We start from the raw sequence: 25,990 nt of genomic DNA on the forward strand, positions 1-25,990 counted from the left end.
TTTTAGTTTCATAATAACCATACTCTCAACAAAGAAGGTTGATGAATGATGTCTTTGAAAGAACAGATTTGTTATTTAGTTAAAGACAGCTCCTTTGGCAGTTTCTTAAAAAACTAAATTGAAGTCTGTTTATAAAACAGACAAGCTGCAGTAATAATCATATAGCCTAAGGAATGCTTGGAAATTTAGCCCAAGAAGCACCTTTTTCTCCCCCCCCCAGTGATTTAACAAAGTGGAGTTTCCCGGAATCCAAACAGATTAGCATCCAGCACTAATTGGGTAGGTCATAAAATAGTACTCATGTCTGACTGTTTTTGAAATAAAGGGCTTCAGAAGTATTCAGTTTTCTAAATCCATGTCTCTCTTTAGAAATTATTAATACTATAGATTTGTATGATTAAAGGTTATAATACTAATAGCCCTGATTATCACTTGATTGAGATACCCTGTTTTACTCTTTTATTTTGTGATAAAAACTCTGAAGGATTAATTAAAATAGTTGATTATGACTTACATCATTATTGTTAAATCTGTTAGAACGTTTTCTGTATTGCAAAAAAAAAAAAAGTGCGAGGTGGGCTCCACATTGGTGGCACATAGAAGGCTATATCTCACATCCACTTGTGCCTTTAATATTAAGATGTAAAGTATTATAAGTATGGATTTCAAATTAAAATTTTAGGGAATCAATTCAAAGATCTTTGTTTGAACAAGAGTAAATAATTGTTTCTAAAAGTGGCATGTTGAATAGCTTAAACCAGGGGGTGGCAAACTATATAGAGTTAGATAGTAAATATTTTAGATTTTGCCACATGGTCTCTGGCAACTACTCAGTTGTGCCTTTTAGTAGGAAAGCAGACATAGACCGTATGTAAATGAATTGACATGGCTGTGTTCTAATAAAACTTTATTTACAAAAGCATATGGTAGACTAAATTGGCTGTGGGCTGTAGTTTGCCAACTCTTGGCTTAAAGTACTTATCTCATTTTTGGACGCTAAAATTTTGAAAATGTTTCATCAACACGACCAAGTGTATAAGCTGCATGCATTAAAAATGTGTTTGGCTAAAAGTAGCAGTACCTGACCAACAATAGTTTACGAGTACAGGGATATATAAATTTCTCAACGATGCTGTCAGAGACTCAAGTTCTTTCTGGCTTTGTAGTCCCCTTCTTTGGTTGGGTTTGTCCTCATTCTAGTCACCTTGTGGTTGTAAAGTTTCTGCTGTGGTTTCATCTTTGTTAAGGCTACTAGACAGGAAAGAAGGGCAGGCCGGCACCACATATGTCCGTCCTCTTTTTATCATAGATCAAAAAGCTGCCTGGGAGCATTCTACCTGACTTGCTCCTTTCAGCAGATTTCTCTGAGGCCTTTTTAGGACGCTGGAGTCCCCCTGCTGCAAAGGTGGCTGGTCTATTGATAATTTTAAATTTCAGTGTCCCTATTAGTTGAAAGTCAAGGGAGAAGGGAATTGGGAATGGGTATTCAGTCTACAGTGCCTGCCCAAATAGATAACCCAATATGCAGAGATGCAATGAATTTAGAAGTACTTTAGAGTGTAATTTGGCTTTAGGGCTTAGTTCTTTAAAAGTATGTTGTCAAAAAAAAAAGTATATTGTCAAGAACTAATTTCAAAGGTATGTTGTCCAAAAAATATGTGTATATATATACATATATATACAAATATATACATATTATATATTTATATATATAGTCAAGAACTAATTTCAAAGGTAATCTTTGAAATCCAAATCCAATCTTTGAAATCCAAACTTCATAAATACAGACAGAAGACATAAGAATGGTTGGAGAAAGGGGGATCCCTGGGGGGCTCAGCGGTTTGACACCTGCCTTCGGCCCAGCGCATGATCCTGGAGTCCCAGGATCAGGGGACTCTTGTCCATCCAGTGGGTTGCACCAGAGAAGAACCCCGAGCTTAAGGAACCTGCTTCTTTTATAATGGGAGGTAAACTGGCCTGACCTTTGCACTGGAAGGAGACACTGGAGAGTAAATCTTGTTTTTGTTCCAGAAGGAGACACTGTTGCTGTCCTCCAAGGCCGTTTGCTATAGAATGTCTCTGAAAGGACAGTCCCAAACAAAGGGTGTCAATGTCTGTGTTCATAATGCACGCAGACATGTGAGTGACCCATGGACAATTTTCTCCCGAAAGGTGTATGTTCATTTCTTTCCTAGAAACCAGAATTGTGTCTTACGAAATTTGAATATCACCGAAGAATAAGATATTATGGTAATATTTCACGTTGTTAGTTGGACCAAAACCTTGGGTTCTGCTATATGTAATAAGTTGTGTATTATGAAATATCGAATATATATTTTAAGAATCTCATATGTATGAAATAATTGTGACATCCAGGACAATAGTGAAAACTTTATAAGACTTTTCTATTCTTATCGGCTTTATAGGAAAAGTGGTATTTAAAAATAAAACAAGGGGGGCACCTGGGTGGCTCAGTGGTTGAGTATCTTCCTTTGGCTCAGATTGTGATCCTGGGGTCCTGGGATCTAGTCCCTCATCGGACTTCCTGTGGGGATCCTGCTTCTCCCTCTGCCTATGTCTTTGCCTCTCTCTCTGTGTCTCTCATGAATAAATAAATAAAATCTTTAGAAAAAATAAAAATAAAAAAATGAAAAAAGGAACAAATTTACCAAGACACTTTCATCTCAAACTCATTATCCTATAAAAGAGAAAACAATTTTTTTCTTTTTTCATTCAGTAATACCTCTTAAACCTTGACTACTGTAAACTTAGGTTTAGACACAAATAATTAAAAGCAGATACTTTGTTTCAATGGTAAGGAAGATTGAAATGGTTTTATAAGAAATATGTTTTTTAATGTTTTTTTTTAAATTTTTTTTATTTATTTATGATAGTCACACACACAGAGAGAGAGAGAGAGAGAGAGAGAGGCAGAGACATAGGCAGAGGGAGAAGCAGGCTCCATGCACCAGGAGCCCGACGTGGGATTCGATCCCGGGTCTCCAGGATCGCGCCCTGGGCCAAAGGCAGGCGCCAAACCACTGCGCCACCCAGGGATCCCAAGAAATATGTTTTTTATTTTTGTCATCAATGACTACACCTCATGAATAGTTAGTATTCTAATTCCCTTTTCTGTTTGGAGAAGCCAACTTGATTGGAAGTTACATGACTTGACAAGAATTGTATATATTTACATGTGATGTATTTCTCCTCTCTTTTTCTTTTCTTTTTTTTTTTTTTACATGTGATGTATTTCTCCTCTCTTTTTCTTTTCTTTTTTTTTTTTACATGTGATGTATTTCTAAATGATGACTCATTACCAAGTTGGCATGTGTGAGCCTGCAACCATTGGCATCTGAAGGGTATCAGCATTGCAAACCTTTTCACCTTTATTTCAGGAGGACTCCTTTGAACAATTAGCACATTTTATACTTGTGAAAATAAGGTGTTTTCTTATCTTCATTAAATTAGTATTCTGTATGTCAAATGGTGAGTAAATGCAACTTTTGTTTTAATAAGACAGCTTGTATTTGTTAGTTAAATTCAGGACTGTTTATTCAAAGCTTCATTTCATATGCCTTTTTGTGTGTGTTGTGTGTGTGTGTGTGTGTGTGAGAGAGAGAGAGAGAGAGAGAGAGAGAGAGGGAGGTGTGAGGGAGGGAGAGAAATGTTGCTTGAGAGAAAGAAAAATACTGCCTGGGACATTTTATGCCTTTAATTTTCTAGATGAGCAGAGTATTTTTTTTTTTCCTTTAAGGAAGTTGGAAAGTTTACCTGAATTTTTTTTTCTGAACTTTTTTTTCTTAAAGTAAATTGTTAGCTTATTTTACAGATGCTGCAAACATGTCATTGATGGTTTTGTAAAGCAGCTGAAGTTTGGAGTTGGCAATTCATCACAGTACTTTTTTAGTACTGATAAAGTACCCACTTTATCAGTATTTGGTAAACTGCAGCCTGTGGGCCAAACCTAGTCTGCTTTTCTTTCTGTAAATAAGATTTCAGGGGCACGTGGACGTGCCCATTGTCTGGCTACAGTGGCTGAAGTGGGTAGCTGCCACAGATTATATGGCCCACAAAGCTGAAAAAAATTTGCTATCTGGGCCTGTAGTGACCAAGTTTACCAACCCCTGTACGACTGATCCAATCGCCTCTGGCAGTCTGAGAAACTTGGCATTTTTAAAAGGAAACATTTTCCTCACTTTTCTTTTTTCCCCTGTTTCTGCCCATAATGCTTTATGAATTGCTGGCCATTGTAATCCTTTACGGGCAATAAACTATTAATGACGGGGGCTGTCCGTGACCTAGGGCTGACGTTCTTAGAGACCTCCATTTCCAATCTTGTGGCAGTATTCTGGTGTATATAATTTTAAAGCACATAACATTTAAACCTTTCTTAATCAGAAAAAAATAAATAAATAAAAACAAAGCTATCTTAGTGTTTTTTTTTTTTTTTAGCACAAGATATGTTACTAGTGTGTTTGGTAGTCATCTATCTGGTGGCTTCACTACAAAGTCCATAGACCAAGGACCAGGTGCTGCATTCTCATCTTTTAGAATGTTAGATTGCAGTCCTTGACTTCGTACTGTACCTCTGTCCTTACCAGCTGGCCTCTGAGTTTCCATATTTTTAAAAATGCCCTGGCTATGTTTGATGTTGTGCTTGTTCTCAGGGCCTCCCTGAGTGAGAGCACCTCACCTTCGGTGTGCAGTTCCCAGGGACTACTGGGAGGGCGGAGGTGGACGAGGATCCTGGATCTGACTCCTTTTATCACCACTGCAGGGCCCCACTCCCCATCGTGTGACCTCCAATCCAGTTAGCTTCTCTACTCCCAGGTATACCTCATTTTATTTTATTTATTTTATTTTATTTCTTAAAAGATTTTATTTATCCATTCATAGAGACACAGAGAGAGAGGCAGAGACACAGGCAGAGGGAGAAGCAGGCTCCATGCAGGGAGCCTGACATGGGACTTGATCCCGGGTCTCCAGGGTCACGCCCCGGGCTGCGGGGGTTGCTAAACCACTGCGTCACCAGGGCTGCCTTTTTCTTTCTTTCTTTTTTTTTTTTTAAAGATTGGTGTACCTCATTTTAAAGGATCCCCAGGAAAGATAAGTTTTGTGAGGTCTTTGAAGGAATTTTGCTGGAAAAGAAGGATTGAAATGACCTTTCAAAATTCTTTTGAGAATTTACCTTGGTGTAGCCTTGTATCCTACCATTTTCCCCTCACATCTCCCGTTTGTGTGGATCCTTTCTAATTATTAATATAGCTAAAGCCCCTGCTTGGTCCCCACTCTCATCCGCTTCTTCTGATCACTCTTGCCAAAATGCCTCTTCCCCCATTTATCAAGGCCTTTCACGTAGTGCTTAAAGATACATTGTCAAATATTGCTATCTTTTGTTAAAAGGATCATTTTAAATATTTCATTACCTAATCTTGAAAAAGTAAAGTTCTTCTCCTGTGTAATCTTTCACAGTATCGAGGATCGCTTCGTTGGCACTCATAACTCTGTCATTATTTTGGTGAATTTTTTTTTAAGATTTATTTATTTATTTGAGAGAGCACTTCAGTGATGATAAAGGCCTGAGATCCTAGAAACAGGAGACATTGAAAACATTACCCTGGAAAGTGTCCGGAGGCGTAACTTTTAGAATTTGTAAATGAGCTCTGAATATCAACTTCAGATTTAGCAATGAGTGCCGTTGATTTTAGAGGGAAACCGTGTCCGTAAGCATAGTAGTCACACCATTATTATTTATTGTAGATTACTTCTATTTTAAAACAGTTTTTGAAGTCTAGCGTACACAAAGTATCTTTAATGCAGCAACATTTTTGGGTAAAGTTAGTGAAATTACTAAGGTTGGGGAGCATTTCTTTAATGGAGTGACCTTGTAGCTACTCCTAGCACCCATACGATAAAGCCCTTAAAACCCACAGCTTTACCATTCAGCCTGTTCCCACAAACTGCACATGGCAACAAGCCATGGCTCTCCTATTGACTTATTAGTTCTCCATCTGAGCTCTTATGAGTGTTTTCACTTCCTCTTATTCTGATTTCAACATTTCTTCAAAGACTGTTTTTGTTTCTGTGCTATATTGTATATATGACTCTGAATACACAGGCCTTTTCAGCAACTGGGGAATCCTCCAAAAATCTATGCTTTCGACATGAATAGTCCAGTTTCGTTTGTTATGTATTTTGCCAAAAGTACTTCATCCTCTTTATAGCTTGCTGTGCGGCAGACGGTAGTTACATCATTTCATGACTCTTCCGAGAGTGCCTAAGTACGTGTGCACCAATTTAAGAAGTCTTATTGTAGGAATCATCTTGCGTTCTTATGGATCGGATTCTCTGATACGAATAAGGATTTTCAAACTTGAAAATCAGTTTTCAGATTTTAGGTAAAATTCTTCTGTATTTATGTAAGGGCCATCTCTTTTTGCTTCCCTTTGTTTTACTCTTTTAAAAAAGATTTCTTTGTTATTTTGAGAGCGACCGAGAACATGCAGTGGGGAAGGGTGGAGGGAGAAGGAGAATCTTAAGCAGGCTCTGTGCTGAGGGTAGAGCCTGATTGGGGGTGGGGAGTCAATCTCCCGACCCATGAGATCATGACCTGCGCCAAAACCAAGGGTCAGATGCTCAACTGACTGAGCCAAAAAGGCAAGTTTGGATGGTTGAATCTGGTATTTCTGCCATATATACTGTCTGGGTTTTTTTGTTTGTTTGTTTTTGTTTTTGTTTTTTGCATGAGGGTACTAGCTCTGAGGGACATCTGAGACATTTTGAATTTTTAGACAGGGCTTTTAAAGAAAGGAATTGCTGTTCTCTTACATCAACCATGCAGATTCAGAAGCAGACTTTAAAGGAAAACAGAGGCATGTGTGTTCTCACTGTGTATTATTGTTGCGCCCCCTCACATAGCTGTTAGGATTTGTCAGCAGTTTGTTTTGACTCACTATACCAAGGTGGGGGTGGTTTTGTGTGTTTTTGTAAGTTATCTAGTGTGGGATGTCAGTAATTTCAACTTTACCATTTTGATTGGCTGTGATCCATCCACTTCTTAGCCCATATTTTAGTCCTCAAACTTGCCCTAAAAATATTTGCCAAATAGTTTTTCTCTTCCTGTAACAAAACCTGATTCTTAAGATATATGCCCTTTTTTTGTTTCACATTGCCTTTGTGATATATTCATGGTATTTTCCTGCACTAATTTGGGAACCTCCTTGAGTTACCCTTTTCAATTTCTCTTGATAGTTTTTCTTCCATAATAAAATTTAATTTTATTTATTATGTTGAGACTGGGAACACTCCTAAATCCACATCTCATTTCCTGGGAGGTGGTTTTATACACATATAACCACAATAGATTGTTTTGATCAGGGATGAGGAAGTCTCTGAAGGAGAAGATAGGGCTCCTGAAATTGATTTAAATGGGTCTTCTGATTTCAGGAACCATTTATAAAGAGAAGGTGGTCTAGGCAGACATGTCTTGACCCTTTCACTGTGTTCTAAGAGAAATGGCACTCCAGGGAGTAATGACACATGATGGTCCTGGCACATCGTTTACATGACTTTAAGGTGGGGGAGTAAAGCCTTAGATGAGACACAGAAGGCAAAGTGTTTTCCTTTAATCACCCAAAGTAACCATTACATTTAAAGGATAGTGTAAATGTCTTCTTGGGCCCCTGATAACTTTCCATTATGTAACTGCTTTTTATTTTCCTCACTATATATGCGGCATTATTCCAACAGCAAGTTAAGTTTTTCATTGTATGCATTTACCATAAATTGTCATTTATGTGGGATTAAAATAACTAGAATACTTTTAGCATTTTCAGTACTTGACATTTAGGAGAGAGACAGATGGCAAGTAAAGGTGAGGGCAGGACTTTATTTGCTGTACTGCAATCTCAAACTACTGTAAATAATTTTAATTAGATGTTATTTTAGGAAGTTTCCAATTCACTGCAGGTCACTGAAGCTTGGACTGAAGCAGAATGCACACCAAGTGTTTTAGTAGATCAACAAAATCTACTGCATGTGTCTGAAAGTTCGTCTGGATCTAGTAGGTTACATTTTTAAGAGTGTAAAAATTTTACCAGATGGATCCTGGTGTGCCTTAGAGCAAAACTATTTTTCTTCTTAATTTTTAATACTATTTTAAACTTTTAGTTGAAATTCAGAATCAAGTATGTTTGGTTTAAAGATTGAAAAGTTTCTTCTGATAGTTTTCCTTTTTAGTAAGCTCATTTTTGTTTTTCTTCATGGTGGTTATTTTTAATTTCCCACAGCTCTACCGAGGTTTTCTTACTGAGAGGTAGTAGTTGTTACACGTACTTCAAAATTCAGTTCTTCAGTTTTCAAAAAGAATTTCTGTGAAATAGGACTTCAAAGTTGTTGTTGTTGTGGTGGTGGTTGTTTTCAGATAGAAGCTAGTTTTAGAACTATTCATGGTACAGGAAAATAAATTCACGTGTGAAGCCTTCTCCAGTTATTCTTTGTGTATTTCTTTTCATCTATACAAATAATATGAAGGTCTTGAAAAAAAAAAACAATTGCTTCTCACCATTAAAATAAAAATAAAGAGCCTGGAAATATGACTGGTACCATAGTTCATGGAGGTCAGTAAGTGATATATGCAAAAGGCAGTCTATTCTTGCAGTACAAAATATTGCATAGTCTGTACAGCTTACCAGCTCTGGTAATAGCATGTATTCGTAGTTGAATTAGTGGACAAGAAAACTTCAAATGAAAAGTTCTATGGATGATTCTTTTCTCTCAAGATTACAGTATTTCTGAAGAATAGTCTCTCCTGATACGGCAGTAGTGAAGTTAAAATTGAAAAGCCACTTTCTTTAAATGTTATAAACTTAGAGAAGATAACATTAGAATTTTGAGAAAGACCTGTAGACACTGTGTGTTTTGTTTTGTTTTGTTTTAACATGAGTCCTTTTTGTTCCTTTTTTTTTTTTGTTTCTTTTTTCATTTTGGGTTTGTAATCAATTTACATAGTGAATTTTGTGCTAAAATGTGTTATAAATACAGTGTGATATCGATATTATGTAGTCCTCTCCCCTCCTTAATTTTATTAATCTTCTGGATTCTCTTCAATTGCTAGAAATATATTTGTGTTTCCTTCAGCTCATTTGTTTGTTTAAGTAGCACTTGGCATTGTTTTATAGGAACAATACCACCTGCTGTGTACAAATGTATAAGAAGTAATTTCTTAGATTCTGAGTGAAAGTCCTAGAAATTTACCATCAGGAAGTCTATTATACTATTGTATGTTATAAAATTTTAAGAACTATTCCTCCAGATGATGTCAATAGGGTAAAAGGAGTGCAGAGTCATGACATTCTTATTTGGGCTAGATCTTCCCCATGTAATCTGTCCTCTTATTATCAGAGTTACATCAGTCCTTAACAATTTATTTTTGAATTACTTGGCTCATTTGAATATGCAACTGGGAAATCTTGCTTGATACAGTTCTTAAGGAGATAGAATTAATTACGGTTTGCAGTGAAAGCCAAACAAAAAAAACATCAGTAGTAAAACAGAGAGGGGCTATTTAATGGATGATTTGAGAGGGTCTGTTTATTCTGGACCTGAAAATCTTAAGATGTGGAAAAAGAATGACTTTTAGGTTTTTTTTTAATTAAAAGTTTTACATAATTATCAAGTTCTAATTCCTTTAGAATACTGGCGTTTAGTAACTGTTCAGCTGTCTTAGAGGAAACTGTTATAGAAAGCTCAGAATTTTCATTTAAAAAATTTTGCTGTTCCAGGATTAAAAATAAAAAAGCTGTGTCTCGAAATTATTCATTATTGTTGTCACTAGATTTAAGAGAGAAGCATATTTGATTTTTGAAATTCCTGTGAATAATGAAATTTTTGAATTTTTAAGGAAAATGCCTAAGAATGTGGGCCTTCCTTTTTTTTTCACATCAGGATTAAAATTGGACATTTATGAATGCAACACCTCTGGATACCGAAAACAAATCATAACAGCATTTCTTATTCAGAAAACGAAAGTGATCATAAGCAGAACGAAAATGTCCTACTGGTTGCTTGAAAACCACGAGTTGCAAAAAACGTAAAAGTCAGTGACTTTAGTCTTACATTTAGGTTTAAAAATTTGTCTTTATACTGGTCATGGAAATTAATCAGCCCATTTGACCCAGAGCAAGGTATTTAGTTTACCTTCATTCTTCTCCTGGAAGGAAGACTCTGGAATGCTGTCCTGCACGGTCATGCCAAATGAGTCATTTTTCTTTGCTAGCCTCAAAAATCGGTTCTCCTCGTCCAGGGCCGATGGTTGAGATGAGGAGACTGCGATGGCTAGAACCCAGAGTCAGAAGGCAACAAACACCACTGTTTATTCACATGAGTGCTTTATCATTCCTGGATCTCCGTTCCCTTTCTTTCCAGCCTCATCTCAAGACAAGCTCCCTCAGATTTTTGCTTCGGTCCCTCGTCTTTCAGTTTTTCAGGCTTTTGGGACCTCCACCTCTGCAGCTTCATCTGCCCAGAGGCTTTTGGAGCTATTTCATGCTGATTCCTCCTTCAGGTCATAGCTTCAGTGTCAGACCCTCGGAGGTGCTTTCCTTGACCCACCACCCTAAGCTCTTCTGCACTTTAGTTTCCCTACAATGCTCTGTTCTCTCCTCTCCAGATCCTGTTGTAGCTTATATAATCTTGCTTTGGTTTACCACTGCCCTCCTGGGGCCTGCTCCAAACCCTACACACAGTAGGTATGCAGTAAACACATCTGCCAGGCACAAGGGATGTCCTCAAATGCCAAGCTGTGTGCTATTTAAGGAGTCTCTCGAAACTTCTAGGCGTTCTTGAACCTATATATAGACAGAAGCTGTTGTTGGTTTGTTTTTGTTTTGTTCGTTTTTCTTTATGGGGATGGAAGGAGAAATTTAATAGTTACTAAGCCAGAGAAATTTAATTAAATTGGGTTTACTAATCTTCTATGGTCCAGAGATACTTCTTTTAATCATCTGGGGATTTTATTTTCATGCGACATTGTAGAAAGGATGAAAAGGACCTTGAAGCTGCATGCATGTTTCTTCCTGTTGACCCATAATTAGAACCAGTGTCTAGAATCTGTTTTAGTATAGAACTAAAGAGCACAGAAACATCAGCATTACAAGTGAAACCACTTGTCACATATTTGTTTGTTGTCTGTCCTTTACTGCTTCAAATTAGCATATTTAAAAGTTTTACTGAGAAATATGAAATTGGAATCCAATGTGTCCATGTCATGTTTTTCTTCATGGAAAGTAAAGTAAAATTTCAAAATTCCTATAGCAAAGCTCATTGGGTAGTTTTAGTCCTAAGTTAATGAACATAATATTATGAATATATTAAATACAGAAGTCCTTCGATACATGGCTCTCATCATGAAGCAGGTGAGTAATACTCAGGCATTACTGCCTTCCTAAATGAATTACCATCCTCTGTTTTAATCATTATATCATGCATGATTATTTTTATGACAATTTTTCCAGTTGTATCAGCCTGAACTACTTGAACTAGCTTTCGGCTCTACCCTGCTTTTCTGAACTATATTCTCTAGCTCCATCCATTACTCAGTATCCCATACTACAGTATGCTCTCCATATAGTTTCATTTATTTAGTTCCCTTAATTTGAAATAATTTTAAAAATTACCATGTTACTCTCTTGCTTTCTCTTGAATAATTAAACTTTGTCTTACTTGTCTAATTCCTGGTTTGTGCCAACATCTTTTCCACTTTGTTGCCTTTTCAAATACCTTTCCCTTCCTAAAAAGCTCTTCCCTTCACTTTTCATATTTTTAGAGGTTGAGGCAAAGATCTAAGTGCACATGTCACCTCCTTTGATGGGTCTTCTTTGACTACCCTGAGATAGGTTGTCCCAATTAGTATTTTGAATGTTTGCTGATGTTTTCTTCTTTTCCCCAATTATGTCACTTTTCTTTCAATATATAATTGAAGTTCTAATTCTTGATACATTTTCCTCAGTTAATTAAGTGCTAGAAATTGAGTTTTCTGAGCTTTTGCTATTTGTCAAAACACTGTCATTGGTTGTGTGGAAACAGAGTTCAGTCTTGGTTCTTTGGATGTCTGATACCCAGTTGATGAAACTCAGGGTCCTCAGGACTCACAGAGGAGGATACCTGAATCCACCTGGGGGTCAGGGAAGATGTCTGGTGGGGAATTACATATGAGCTGATGCTTGAGGGTTGAATAGCAGGGCAAAGGTATCATGGAAGATCTTTTAAAGAAATGGAGTGTACCCGTCTAGCTCAGGAATATGTGAAAGCATATTGTGTTGGGATTTTGTGGTTTTGGGTACCAGAAGGGTGGGAGTTTGGGGATTAGGGTTTCCTTTTTTAGACTTCTCCTCTTTTGCTCTTCTGACTTTTCCACTATGCATATGATTATGTTTATGATGTGGGGAGGGAGGTGTGCATTGGGAATAAAAAGAAAGGAGGACACCTTGATAGTATACCATACAATTTCATATTTAAATGACAGTTTTGCATTTTGGATATTTCATGTGTGTGTTATTTTAAAGTTTGGTACTACTGATTTGTAGTCTTGGTATTTCATTTGTTTTAAATGCTTTGTCCTAGACCATGTGCCATATGCACAGTGGGCACTCAGTTAACACCTGAAGGAATTGATCAATTTTTGAGAAAAGAGTTTGATCTTTAATTTTGGTGACTTTTTTTCGTTGTGCCCGATTGAAGTTGCAGTAGACATTGCACTTCCCATTAGGCTCAGGAGATAAGCAGATGTGTGTTATTTCTATACCCTACAATGGTTTTGTCTTTGAAATTATATAATCAGATATTTTCCTATCATATAATTTCAACTCTAAAATTTAATCTTAAAACTGCAGGTTGTTGTTTTTAACAAACTATTAGTGACAGAGGTGGTTTTTTAAAAGAAAAAAACCATGTAGTTCTCATCTGTCTTCTGTTCCTCACAACAAAATCTGATCTTTCATATTATTATATGATGCTTCACAAAATTGATCCTGAATCAAAGTTACCAACACTTTCCCTAACAGAAGAAAGATATTCAGATTCTTGTATTACTGACTCAGGGGAAAGTATTACACACAGAGGAAAAGCCTTTGGTAGACAGTGTTGCTTCCTCTAGGAAATGAAGTACAAGGATCTAAATAACTCATACAAACAAGGGACAACCTTATTAGGCAATTTTGGACACCTATTGAGTGGCTTTATTACAAGACTTTTCCCACCATGGTTCTTCAGGATTTATCAAGTGGTTGTGACACAGACAGTCTCATAAGTTGTTTTGATGTTGATAGCAATGCATTATGGAGGAGGGATAGGAAGCACAGATTATAACTGTACATTATTGCTTGCTTGCTTTCTCTCAAGAGGGAGAGAGAATCTGAAGCAGGCTCCACTCCCAATGTGGAACCCCACTCGGGGCTTGATCTCACAACCCTGAGATCATGGCCTGAGTGGAAATCAAAAGGACATTTACCTGACTGAGCCACCCAGGCACCCCAGCTCTTAATTCTTTGTTAACATCTAAAGCAGTAGAATTCCCAAGTAAGTGTTCAGGTGAAAATTGAGTCACATCCAATATGATTGTTGGGGTTCTTGGGTTTACATTTGTGCTAATTACATAGAACATGAGATAGTTCTTTAAATTAATACAGTCAGTATTTGAAAACAGCACTTCAAATATTGTTATCAGGACTGTAGTGTACTGAGTTCAGTTTTCAGTAGTAATAAATTAATTCCACTTCTCGTAATGACTTTCAGTAGCAGGAATTTATCTTGTAGAGAAATTTGTTAGCAATATGAAGAGATGTTTCCAAAATGATAATGTATCTTTAAAAAAATGTGATGTGCTGTGATAGGTGAAGTGATAGGGAATTTTATTTTTTATATTTTTAAAGAAATTTATTTATTTGAAAGAGAGAGCATGAGTGAGGTGGAGAGGGGCAGAGGGAGAGAATGAGACACAGACTCCCCAGTGAGGTGGAGAGGGGCAGAGGGACAGAATGAGAAGCAGACTCCCCACTGAGCAGGGAGCTCAATGTGGGGATCCATCTGAGGATCCTGAGATGTTGACTGGGTGGGAGTCAGGCTCCAGCTGAGCCAGCCAGGCACCCCGTGAATAGGGAATTTTAGATTAAAGGGAATGCTAATTAGCTTTCAGAGGATTTTCTTTTTAGAGTCTTGGTTCATCCTAAAGAGAACTGGGGGAATTGTGGAGTGACGCAGGGCTAGGGATTACTGGAATCAAGTCTCATTCCAACAGAAGTAGAGGAGGACATAGAAAAATTTGACTTTAGAAGGAAATCTTCCATCTCGTAAAGACTGGGACAGTTTTGTGTATAGGAGTTGATCTTCTGTCTTCACTGGGGGAAAACTATAAACAGTATTCATTACATTTATTTCACGTGTGTGTTTAACACTAGAGTGTTTATTTAGCCATAAACTACAAAACCAGATTGGAACAGTAATCTGTATTTCCTGATGTATACATACTTCATGAGCTTTATAAAAATGATATATTTTTTTAAAAGATTTTTTGTATTTGTTCATGAGACACCAGGCAGAGGCAGAAGCAAGCCTCCTGCAGGGAGCCCGATGTGGGGCTCAATCCCAGGACCCGGTATCACGCCCTGAGCCAAAGGCAGATGCTCAACCGCTGAGCCACCCAGGCGTCCCTATAAAAATGGTATTTTAAGATATTATTTTATCATTACATTACCGGACATTACAGTGTCTCTTTAGTGGTTATGACATGAGGGGGATAAAAGGTTAAAAAAAATTGTTATTTAAATTGTTTTTTACTTTCAGAAAGGACTTGTAACTTAAAAATAATTGCAGCAGGTTGGACATGTTAAATGTTCTGGTCTAGAAATGTGGCATAGAATTTCCCTAGAAGCTTCTGTTCCATTGTGGTTGAAGTGTTTTCTCACCTTTTTAGACTACTTCATTACTGCTGAGGTAGGTGATACTTTGAGATGTGCCAAGAGAAAGTTGTGTAAAACTTCCTTTGACCTTTTCTATGCTAAAGGCTAAGCGAGATGCCTTAGACCTGCTGATTACTTTAAAAATCAAGTAGATTGTGTTCAGATAAGTAAGTTTACTTATTAAAATATTTCCGTAAATATTTCATATATAATCTTCTCTCTCTTGTAAATTTATCATTTAAAAAATGGTAGTATTTTGCCCCAAGGTTAAGAGCATTATCATGGAACATTTTGGTGCGTATGTATTTGTTTATTATTTATTACTCCGTGCTAAAAATATTTGAGACTAAAATGCAAAAATGATTCATTTTAGTGTTTTAAAAAATATTCAGGGTTCCACAAAATCCTATCTTTAATGTGTCTTGACTTGTATCTTCATATTTTCTCCTTTAAGGAAAGATGATCTGACTTGGCTTAATCCACTCCATGAAACTGCATTTATATCGGGTGGAAGTCATTTTGTAGTCTCCATTGTCATCTGTATTGAAGATTAGTAATTGGCCCCAGATTCCTTTGGCTCCTTTTTGATCATACTATGTTCCTCCAGTGGGATCGGCTCATAGCAAAGAGTGTTTCAGGGGCCCTCGTGGAGCTGATGTAGTCTTGTGAGTAAGTTCTGACTAATGGGATATGAGTAGAAGTGAGGTGCGCAGCTTCTAGATCAGGCCTCTGGAGGGAGGCCACACACCCTCCCACCTCTTTTCCTGCTCCCTTCCTGTTGGCTAGAATGTGAAGATGCTTCTGAGTCATGTTGCACCACGTGGAGGGGAGTGGTGACATGGAAGTGGCGCAAGTGCAAGGCAGGAGGAGCCTTGGTCATTGACCATTTTGTAGAGTAAAACTGCTGTACGTGTAGGTGAGAGGGACATCATCATCAGCACACACCACTATTATTCTGTGTCTCCGTCACATATGGGCCAAAACTGTGTGCTAGAACCCACCACTGTGCTGAAAGCACTAACCATTTCTGCTACCATTTTTTGAGATTTAAGTTTCAAATTGTCTGATAGTCATAAGTGAAGGCATGGCCATAGGAAATAAAACTTTATTAACTGTGCCTTGTTTAGCCAAAAGTAAGCACTGAATCCATGCCAATGAGACTCTTTAACATTACATTGTTGTGAATTATATATTACACTTATTCTATTTTGTGACTATCCCTGTCAGATTTCATGACCCATTGAGAATTTAAGCAGATATTATCTGTTGATGGCCCAGATTTCCTTTATTTGTAGTCTTTGTGTCTGCTCTCCAGTATCTCCCTTAATCTGCATCCCCCACATCTTTCTCCTCCCCTTCTACCTTTGGCCAGGGTCCGAGGCGCTCTGGCGCAGCTCTGGCGGGCCAGCTCTCCAGAGCCCTAGGACCTTAATACAGACCAGGTGCCTGGCCTTATTCCTGAATACGCACACTGGTGAAATTCAGTTACTTGCTTAGGGAGATTGTGCGCTTACATTATAATGGATGGAAAAATGTTCTGTGCTTTGCAGCCTTTTAGACTTAAGTAATAACACTTACAAGAAATTATGAATGTTAAAGGAACCAAGTTCTGTGTGGGAGAAGAGTACTAGGAAAAAAAAGTTTCATAATGAGTGAGAAATTTTCAGAAAGCATTGTTTAGTTTTCAGTCCAAAAGGCAACTTACATCATCACACTGGGAATGGGATAGAGCTTCACTGAATGATGTGGTTTGCTCCCAGAGTTGTTCAGTTATGTTTCATTATATTGAAATCATCAGCTCCTGCAGAATCATTGTAAATTATGTGTGAAGCTCTAAGTGGGGAAGTTGAAAGAAGGGCAGTGTTAAATTACAAGAACAATGCACATGCTGCTCTTGGTGTCCTTTCTACATTCTCTATTTGTGGCTGTGCCAAATTCCATCACATTCTGTATGCACAGTATAATTGCGTGCGGACACCAGGCATCTTGCATTTTAAAGAAAGCTAGGGAATGGCCAAGAACTTCCTTGCCTGTGGTTCACCCTCACCTTAAGTTTCATTTGATATGTGCATGGAAAAGGAGAAGGAACATACCTTCCTTATCAATGTAGAAAACCTTCTAGCAGCAGAGTCTATATTCTGATCCTTGGAGCGATGTTGCAAGTCTCCTGTTTGACTGGAGCCACCTGTGTATCATTATTCTTTTGTTTACTTTCGAAAAATTTTCCTGTCAATACTTCCCCAATCTTCTGACTCCTGTAGCAGGCACAGCCTTACAGATGTCAATATTAGTCTTCATAGTGTTCACCAGCATTTGAAGGGAACTTTTTTGTAGTCTTTTTGCATTCCAGATGTTATCTTCATTCTAGGCAGCTGTAATTCTTGCCTTACTGACTTCACTGTCAGGGACTCTTACCTTTATTCCACTCAGCCCTGTGTTATCCCTGGCCACGTCATGCTACCCTTTGGAATCCTTAATTCCAAAATGTCGTTCTGCAAATGCAGCCTCATTCCTTCTACCCCTCATATTTCCTTATACTCATGAAATCCACTCTTAAATGTCATGGGTATTCCCTGTTATACCCACTCCATTCTTCTGGTCCCTTGATTTTCTTTAGGCTTCACTGATTTCTATGCCCAGCTTGGATCCCATTAATCATTTATCAGACAGTTAAGAGTTCAAACTGTAGCTCTCCTAGTTACTACTGTAATTTAAGTAATTTACCTGACTTCTCCACCTCTCAGTGTCTTTATTCTTAAGCAAGCTATTATAATATCCACCTAGTGGCAAGGTTGAGAGTATATAGGAAAACATTGGTTAACCGCCTAATATAGTTCAAGACAATTAGTGGTTATTAAATTACTGTGAGCTGTTTTTATCTTTAATATGATTTGAGAGAATGATAAAAGATGATGAAAAGGTGAATCAAGTTGGCGACAAAGTAAGGGAGGGTTAAGGAATGTAGATTTGATTTTACGGAAGCTGAGGAGAGGCATTGTGGGTTCCTCAGAGAAGTGGCACTGTTTAAATAATGCACGTGAAAGGTGATTCAGTTACACAGTTTATTGATGGTGGTAAATGCTAGAGAACGGAGTAGGAAATTTGTTGGATTATATACTAAAGCTATCGTGTTCCCAGGTTAGCACGTCTCATTGCTTATTTTATCTCTTTTTAATGTAGATCATGTTTTATATTGTTACATTTCGTACCACGTGGTTTTATTACTTGTTTATGAATGACTTAATAGAGAAAATTTTATGTATATAGTAAATGTGAGTTCATTTCTTTGGTCAAGGAGATAATGGATTTCTTTTGAAGTATCTACTATGTTGTTGCCTATTAGAGTCGTGCAGTGAACTTGAATCTGCATAAACAAAATAGGAGACGTGTCATATTGGAACCATTTAGAAATCCAAGATGCTTGGCTTTAAATTTCAAGAGCATTTGGATTTGTTGTTTCGGCACTTAATTAGAACCATATTCTCAAGATTTTAAACCTTATTAAATCGATTTTGCATAATATCTGTGAATTTATATGCTATCACAATACTCTCAAATAGGCCATTCAGATTTCAAATGAAATATGAGTGAAAAAGATTGGGGATCACTTGATGATATAGTGCATTGTTTGCTATACTAGAAAGTGGATGCTTAACATCAGCCTAGGATGTTGCTAGGCTTTTTAAAATGACTGCCTTCATACCTTTGCATCAGGGACAGTCAGTCAGAAGCAGGTAAGAATGTCAACTACTGGTAAACTGCTTTGTACCTTTCAAACAATTTAATGAGACGTTGTTTTTAACCTGAAAACTGAGGCAAGAGACACATGGCAGTAAAATCTGCTATTCTTAGTTTACGTTAGTCTCCAATTTTTATTAATTTATGTATTTATTCCCTGGTTCCTTCAATGTGATTTGTTGAGCACTGGCTCTGTCCAGGCCCCGTTTTAGCCACGCAGGGTAATTATCAGTTATTGAACTTGAACCCTCTTTCATGTGTATTAGAGCATGGACAGAAAATATCGGGAAAACTAAACACTGTGTACATTTTACTTTGAATGCTTTTTTTCCTTCTCCTCTTTGTTGTCTTCCTCCCCTTCCCCTTTCTATCCTTGTTACTCCCCCCGCCCCAGCCCCAGCTCAGCATTCCAGGAGATGAGGAGGTGGGAATTTGGAGTGGAAGATTGGTTAAAGGGAATGGTTTTCCCACCATGTGTTTAAATCATGGCACAGTGTCTCATAGGACATTAGCTGCAAATCCGTGAAAGGGGAGATGGCTGTGACCAGATTGATGCCTTCATGCCATCTATTGAGGGCCCTTGGTGTGCCGGCCGTACTCCAGGCACGGGGGAGCCCGCGGTGAACAAACCAGTTGTAGCTCCTCCGGTCCTTGTGCAGTGTACATTCCAGTGGGGGAGGCAGACCCTGAAAATACCACGTACAGAATGCTGTAGTTTCAGTTAGTGCTAAGCTCTCTGGGGAAGAGTGATTCAGGGTAAGAGGATAAAAGAAGAGTCCTTGCTTCTATGGTAATGCCCCAGGCTCCCCCCCTCCCCCCCAGATCTAGTATGGTCTGCCTGGCTCTGTCATGGTCTAGCCTTTCTCAAGAACTCAAGAAGTAGGGGTCGTTCTTTCTGTAGCTGTTCGTCTGAAAGGGAGAAAGTGGAAGAGTGACCTCTCCTTTTCAGCTGATGTGGAGTGGAGTGACTCCTGTGTCAGCTTCCTTCTCCACTTGCACCTCTGGTCTCCCACAGTCCCTGTGCAAATCCTCTCTCAGTTGTTCCAGCCATAAGCCCGTTGGGAGTAGGACCGGGTTAGGTGATAGGTGACAGGCACCAGGGAGTGGTAAGGAGGCGAGAAGGGCCCCAGAGGGGAGGGCGGAATTCACTGAGCACAGCCTGAGTCTGCCTCACAGCCTCCCTGAACCGAGGCCAGGTGTGCGGGCCTCAGCCCCCTCCAGGTGACAGGAGGGCCGAGGCCTTTGGTTTAGGTTCTAGGTACACGTCTCTTAACGAAAGCAGCCTTGCTTGGACAGCATGAAACTGGCCTGTAGTCCCATTTCCCATGTGGGGGGGGGGGGAGTATTTGATTTGAAATGGAGGCTGTGGTAACAGTTTCCATAAATAGTGCCCTCAAGGAGGCCCTTTAGCATCAGGTGCCCTTTAAAGAAAGAAGACTGCAGCTACCTCACATTTCTCCCTGCAGGGAGGTGAGCAGGGCTGCAGGGGACTTTGGATGCCTTTGACGACCAACAACCTGGACTGTGGCGAATTGTGATTGCCTAGGAAGAAAACCCCAGTCGGCCTGTGTCGAAGCTCCCGGTTAACTGTTCACTGCCTGCTCCTAGGAGGGCTGATGGGAGAAGACTTACCAGGAGGGCGGGTCGAGAACCTCTGGGTTCAAAAGGTGACGTAGGGTGGGTGGCCACGTGGGGAGAAATGGGAAGGAGGCGATTTAGAACTAGTAGTAGGGCCGGGGTTTGGTAGAGGTGTTGGGGAAGGAGAGCAACGGAGGGATTATAAGGATGGAAGCTCCAAGGAGCTTGTCACCCTCGGCAGGGAGAATTTCTGAGGGCAGACCTTATGGGGACCTTGGCAAGTTGGAGCTCAGAACAAGAGAGGATAATTTGCAACTTGAAACAAAGGGTAATTGTGAACAAGACAGAAAAGCACCCTCCTTTCCAAAGGTCCAGATTGCTGAGGTGCAGGGCTCAGCCCCTGTTCTGTGGTAGGAAGAGTAACCTAGGAGGAAAAGCAACAGCCTGGGCATCAGAGGGTGAAGGTGACTGAATCAGGGGTACTTGGGACTGATTGATTTGGAAGTAGGATATAAGCGAATCAAGAAACATCAAATGTCCTGTGTGTTTCTTAAACCGATGACTTAGAACTCAAGGTTTTCTTGTAACGCTCAGTGGTTTGTGGATCTGAACAAGTCTGAGTCACTGCTGTGGCCCTGAAGGCCTCTGGTGTAGACCCCTGTGGTTCAGTGTGCAGGGGGAGTTGTTCTCGCCCTTTCTTCTTAGGCGTGGGGATGGAAGGTCTCCAAGAGAAGCAGGGATGAGATCAGGCCAGGGAGTCTTCTGTTCTGCGTGGTTTTGTCTGTCAGTGACTCTGCTCAGAGCCAGAAACAGCTGTTTCAGGGAGGCTCAACCTTGCCATCTATTTTCGGTAGAAGCAGGAAGAATGGCAGAGGTGATGTTTGAATTTTAGGACCTTTTATGAGGGCCTCAGCTCACTCTGTTTAGACCTTCTGTCCTCTGTCATTTCACTTATCAAATTCAAGCACAGCCTTTTAATTTCAACACACTTAACTTCTGGGGATGAATAGGGCATTGAACGGGTTCTATAAACAAGTACTTCTCTGAGCCGTAAACAGGAACACAGCCTCACAATGATACCATGTCAACAAGGCAGGGGACGTGATGAGGGGGGCGAGGTTGGAGAGCTTTCTCTGCCCCAATCTGGGGAAGCAACTCTGTTATCTTTGAGTTAAGGAACACGGAAGTTATAACTCAAAATGCTCATGTACCTCACTGTCATTATTCAGTTCCCTGGATGGTGCTCCTGGCTGATATGTGAGTAATACTATATGTTGATAAGGTACATGTTGCTTTTTAAAGAAACCATAAGATGAAAGGCAAAACAAAATGGGGTAGAGTCTTTGGGGTCCTAAGGATAGTGGAGGAGACTTTGAAGAAAATTTTCAACCCTCTCACAGAGGCGATTTATTTCCCCGTCCATGTCTGAAGGGGTCCTACTATTATCCCTTCCCCTATTTTAGATTTAATTTATTCGTTTACTTTGGCTCTGAGTGTGCCTGAAGAGATACTAACCCTGCAGCAACTGTAACTGAGTGAGAACATTATTTTAGTTCACTTTCAAAGGGAGGAGATCCCATTCACAGCACTCAAAATAGAGAGTACCAGTTCATTCCAGAATTGACCAGCCATGGAAAAACTTAGAAATCTTTGTTAGCATGCTCATCCTAAGAAGAGGATCTGAGCCATTGGGGTTGTTAAAGAATTGACAAGCCTGAGAACTGCTAAAGCTCTTTCTTTCTTTCATATATGCCAGCTTTTCTTGAACAGCTTTCCCATGCCTCTTGTGTTGAGAGGCATTTAACATGATATATACCCCATTCAGAAGTTTAATTTGTTGCTAAATGGGTTAAAGGTTGTCACCGTATGTGTGCATATACCATTGCATTTATATTTATATATTTTATATAAATGTGTAGGGATGAAAATAATTATAAATAGAAATTGTAATTTTCTAAGTGCATAGGAATAAACATAATTATAAGTAAAAATCACCATCGTAATTTATAGTAGCAAATGACAGAGAAGCAGTTAAGGGAATTCAACATTCATCCAGTGAAATATTTCCATTTATAAAAGTAATGAGTTATATTGATATGTGCTGGTATGGGACAGTTTTCAAGGTTTTACACACACACACACACACACACACACACACACAAAACAAGATGCAGACACGTGTGTTGAGTACAGTCGCACGACGTGAACAGGAATATATGAAGCCACACATATTCACATCTACACTTGCTTATGTTTGCACCATGAGAAAAAATGACAAGGGCTGGCGCCATGACCTTGGAAATGAGCCTCAGCCTTCCTCCTGAGATAGGAGGAAGAAGAAGTTGGATAAAGATACCGAGAAATACTCAAATGACAAAACATTAGTTGAGGAAGAAAGGAAGGGAAGTCAGCACAAATCCTGTTTTTTTAAATGCACATGTCAGTACCTGGGAATCTTGAGAAAGCAGCCTCGTTAGTTGGGTGATTGTACCATTTCATGTGTTCAGGGAAGAGGTTGCAAATGCACACTTGGCATATAGCACTAGCATGCTAAGGTGCTACTGAAATTTCTAATCGGGTTCTCTTTCTACTTGCCTCCAGAAGTTTTCTTTCTTATGTCTCTCTTTTCTCCTCCCACTCTTTTTTTTTCTTTCTTTCTTTTTTCTTTTCTTTTTTTTTTTTTCAGCATTTTATATGAATCTGCACCCTTTTAACATCTTGTGTACACATTGGTTTTTGTGATAGGATGGTGCTACCTATTGGTAGAATTAGAAAGGACTTACTATTTAAATCATGCGCTCTGGCACTTGACTTTCAGGAGGTGAGTATACACCTTTTAACTGTTTGGCATTGAAATATTGATGGGTCTCTTAGACAGACGTTCACCATTTTAATAGTAGGTTGTGCATCTCTGATCTCTAAGGGACAAGGATTGCTGAATAATGTTAGGCACCTAAATTAATTTATGTTTGGATGTAGGGGACAGAATTAGTACCTGGTTCAATTTTCTGAATCCTATAAAAACAAGAAAAATAGAAACAATGGAATATTTGGTTTACTTGGCATTTGCATACAATTTTAAGTGTTGGAGATCATGGAGTCTTATGGCTCCTCACAGCCATCATTTCCTGCCCTACCTTTCAGGAAGTAGGGCACATAATTTCTTTAAACCAGATCTTATGCGTCTCCATTGAAATTGTTGAATTACTAGTTTTTCTAAAATTAGAATTTCACTTTTCCTGGTAAAGAGCAAAATTGAGTGAGGAGTAGCAAAAACGGAAAAAGAAAATTTTGTAAGGACTTTTTAAGCTGAATGAATTTTCAGGTTATCAGCTCTGTTGATTTCCTTATATTGAGGCAAGGTCTAGTTTTTTTGTATTTATTTTCTTGATTTCGTGGTATAAAATTCTTAAAACTTAAAGAATCTCTTTCTGTCCTCTTTGAGGTTTCATAGTCTTAATTTTGTGTGCATGTGAAATTCACACAACTTAATTATGGTGACAGGTTTAAAGCAAATGAGTTGATGCCCTCTCTCTAAGCTAAAACAGGTTATTTTCCTTAGTCGCTATAAAAAAAAGACAAGAGGATGGGGACATAGAACTGCTAATTGATGAGCATGGACTATGATATCTTGGCCTTGATTCCTAGAATCAAATTAAACATACCCCTCTCCTCGAATCTTGCTTCTACCACTTTAAACTCTTTCTTCTAGCTTCTTCTTCCTAAATCCTAGTATAGTTAGGATAAGTGGATCTCTATGTGAAGATAACATTTCATCTTAGGATTTTTTTCTTCTGTGTGACAATTGGAAAGTAGTGTATCTGTGGATTTTTGGAACTGTTTGATATTCTGCATGTAGAGTGAGTAAAACTGAAAGGAAATCTGAAGTCCATTTAAAGAATTTCGCTGTATTATTTATAGTATCCAAGATACAGAATTTTTTTTCAAAGATTTTATTTATTTATTCATGAGAGACACACACAGAGAGAGGCAGAGATATAGGCAGAGGGAGAAGCAGGCTCCATGTAGGGAGCCCGATGTGGGACTTGATCCCAGGACTCCAGGATCATGGGCTCCAGTTCTGAGCCAAAGGCAGATGCTCAACCGCTGAGCCACCCAGGCATCCCCAAGGTAGAAAATTAACCTGAGTGTCCTTTAATAGACAAATAGATACACACACACACACACACACACACACACACACACAGAGGAATATTATACAGCCATTAAAAGGGATGAGATCATGTCATTTTCAACAACATGGATGGACCTGGAAGCTATTATGCTAAGTGAAATAAGTCAGACTGAGAAGAAGGACAAATACTATATGAATTCACTAATATGTGGAATCTAAAAAACAATGAAATAAAGAATTTTACTATAATTGCAATTAGTGCACAATTCTGGTGGTACTATGTTTCTAGAAATGTGAGTGAGACTTTTCAGGAGCAAGGAAACAAAAACATGAGAATACGACAACATTGCTTGATTACTATTGATTACTCTTGACCAGAATTTGAGTTGTAGAGCCACTCAGTTTCTACACTAAGTTGTTATTACCTACTTTTACCTCGTTATATATTTTCATGAATCTACTGATTTGACTTTAAGAGAAACCTAATGCTCCAACTTAAATATTTATAATTATTCCTTTCAAGTACTTTACACAGTGGTTGTGTATATTTAGCTGATATATGAGTCTAGACTTAGTCAAGATATATCATTTTGCCAAGTATGTTTGAAGCATAATGGGGTTATTGTCTACCCATCAGTAGAAGTGGATTTCTGTTTTGCGGATTGACAGGTGCAGTTGTAAAGTTAGGTCAGAGAAGGCTGAGTTGAAACAGACTTTCTTCACTTTACCTTTTGCTCAGTGACGTAGCAAGTTTTTCTGAAGATTATTTTACCAAGTCAGTAGCACAGGGCAGATCTGCACTTTTCCTCAATCTAAATCTTCAGGCTTTCATTTTTATTCACTATTCTTAATAAGCTACTAATGCTGATAGAGTAGCTTAAAATGGCTGTGTACTGTATTGTTTATATATATATATATATATATTTTTAAGATATATTTATTTATTCATTCAGAGAGAGTGAAGAGAGAGGCAGAGACACAGGCAGAGGGAGAAGCAGGCTCCATGCAGAAAGCCCGATGTGGGACTCGATCCTGGGTCTCCAGGATCACGGCTGCAGGCGGCGCTAAACCGCTGCGCCACCAGGGCTGCCCTTGTTTATAATTTTTAAATGAAACTGACCTTCCCAATTATACATTTTTCTAACTCCTGTGGGCTTTTTATAATGTAATTTATTGGTTAAAGGATTCTTAAAATTTTTATTGTGTTTGGAATTATTTAAACACTTTGCATTAAATTCACTGCTAATATACAGTTGTTTATGGCATGTTTATTATCTAAAGTAATTAAAATCATGCATGAATTTTTGTGCTTATAATTTAATTTTTAGTTTTAATTTGTTGTATTAACTTAAAAAATGTCATTACTGTTTCTCAGCATTGTTATTGAAGTGAAAACACTCTGTAGTCATTGTGATTTATTTTTAAATTGCTCTTATACTTTCAGTAGGGAATACTAGTAACATGAAGCCATTTCATTACCTTTTTGATGTGTCTCCAGTTTTCCTAGCTGCATTGTAAATATCTGGAGATTTTCTTTCTCAGGCCTTCCTTTTTTTTTTTTTTTAAAGATTTTATTTATTTA

General features: G+C 38.5%; 1 protein-coding gene across 8 annotated transcripts in view; it reads left to right on the forward strand.

Moving 5' to 3' along the window:
• CBLB (Cbl proto-oncogene B) overlaps positions 1-25,990 on the forward strand; it is a 214,076-nt gene that overhangs the window by 20,898 nt on the left and 167,188 nt on the right. The window contains exon 1 of one of the 8 annotated variants that reach the window (XM_055316317.1): positions 4,811-4,833. The exons of 6 other annotated variants lie outside the window; for them this stretch is intronic. The gene's annotated coding sequence lies outside the window, so the exon portion shown is untranslated. Of the gene's footprint in view, positions 1-4,810; positions 4,834-20,298; positions 20,363-25,990 lie in introns of those variants that run through there. One more of the 8 variants, XM_055316314.1, reaches the window with a different exon arrangement.

Source organism: Nyctereutes procyonoides, unplaced genomic scaffold, assembly GCF_905146905.1.
Source record: "Nyctereutes procyonoides isolate TBG_1078 unplaced genomic scaffold, NYPRO_anot_genome, whole genome shotgun sequence".
In the NCBI taxonomy this organism is placed as follows: domain Eukaryota; kingdom Metazoa; phylum Chordata; class Mammalia; order Carnivora; family Canidae; genus Nyctereutes; species Nyctereutes procyonoides.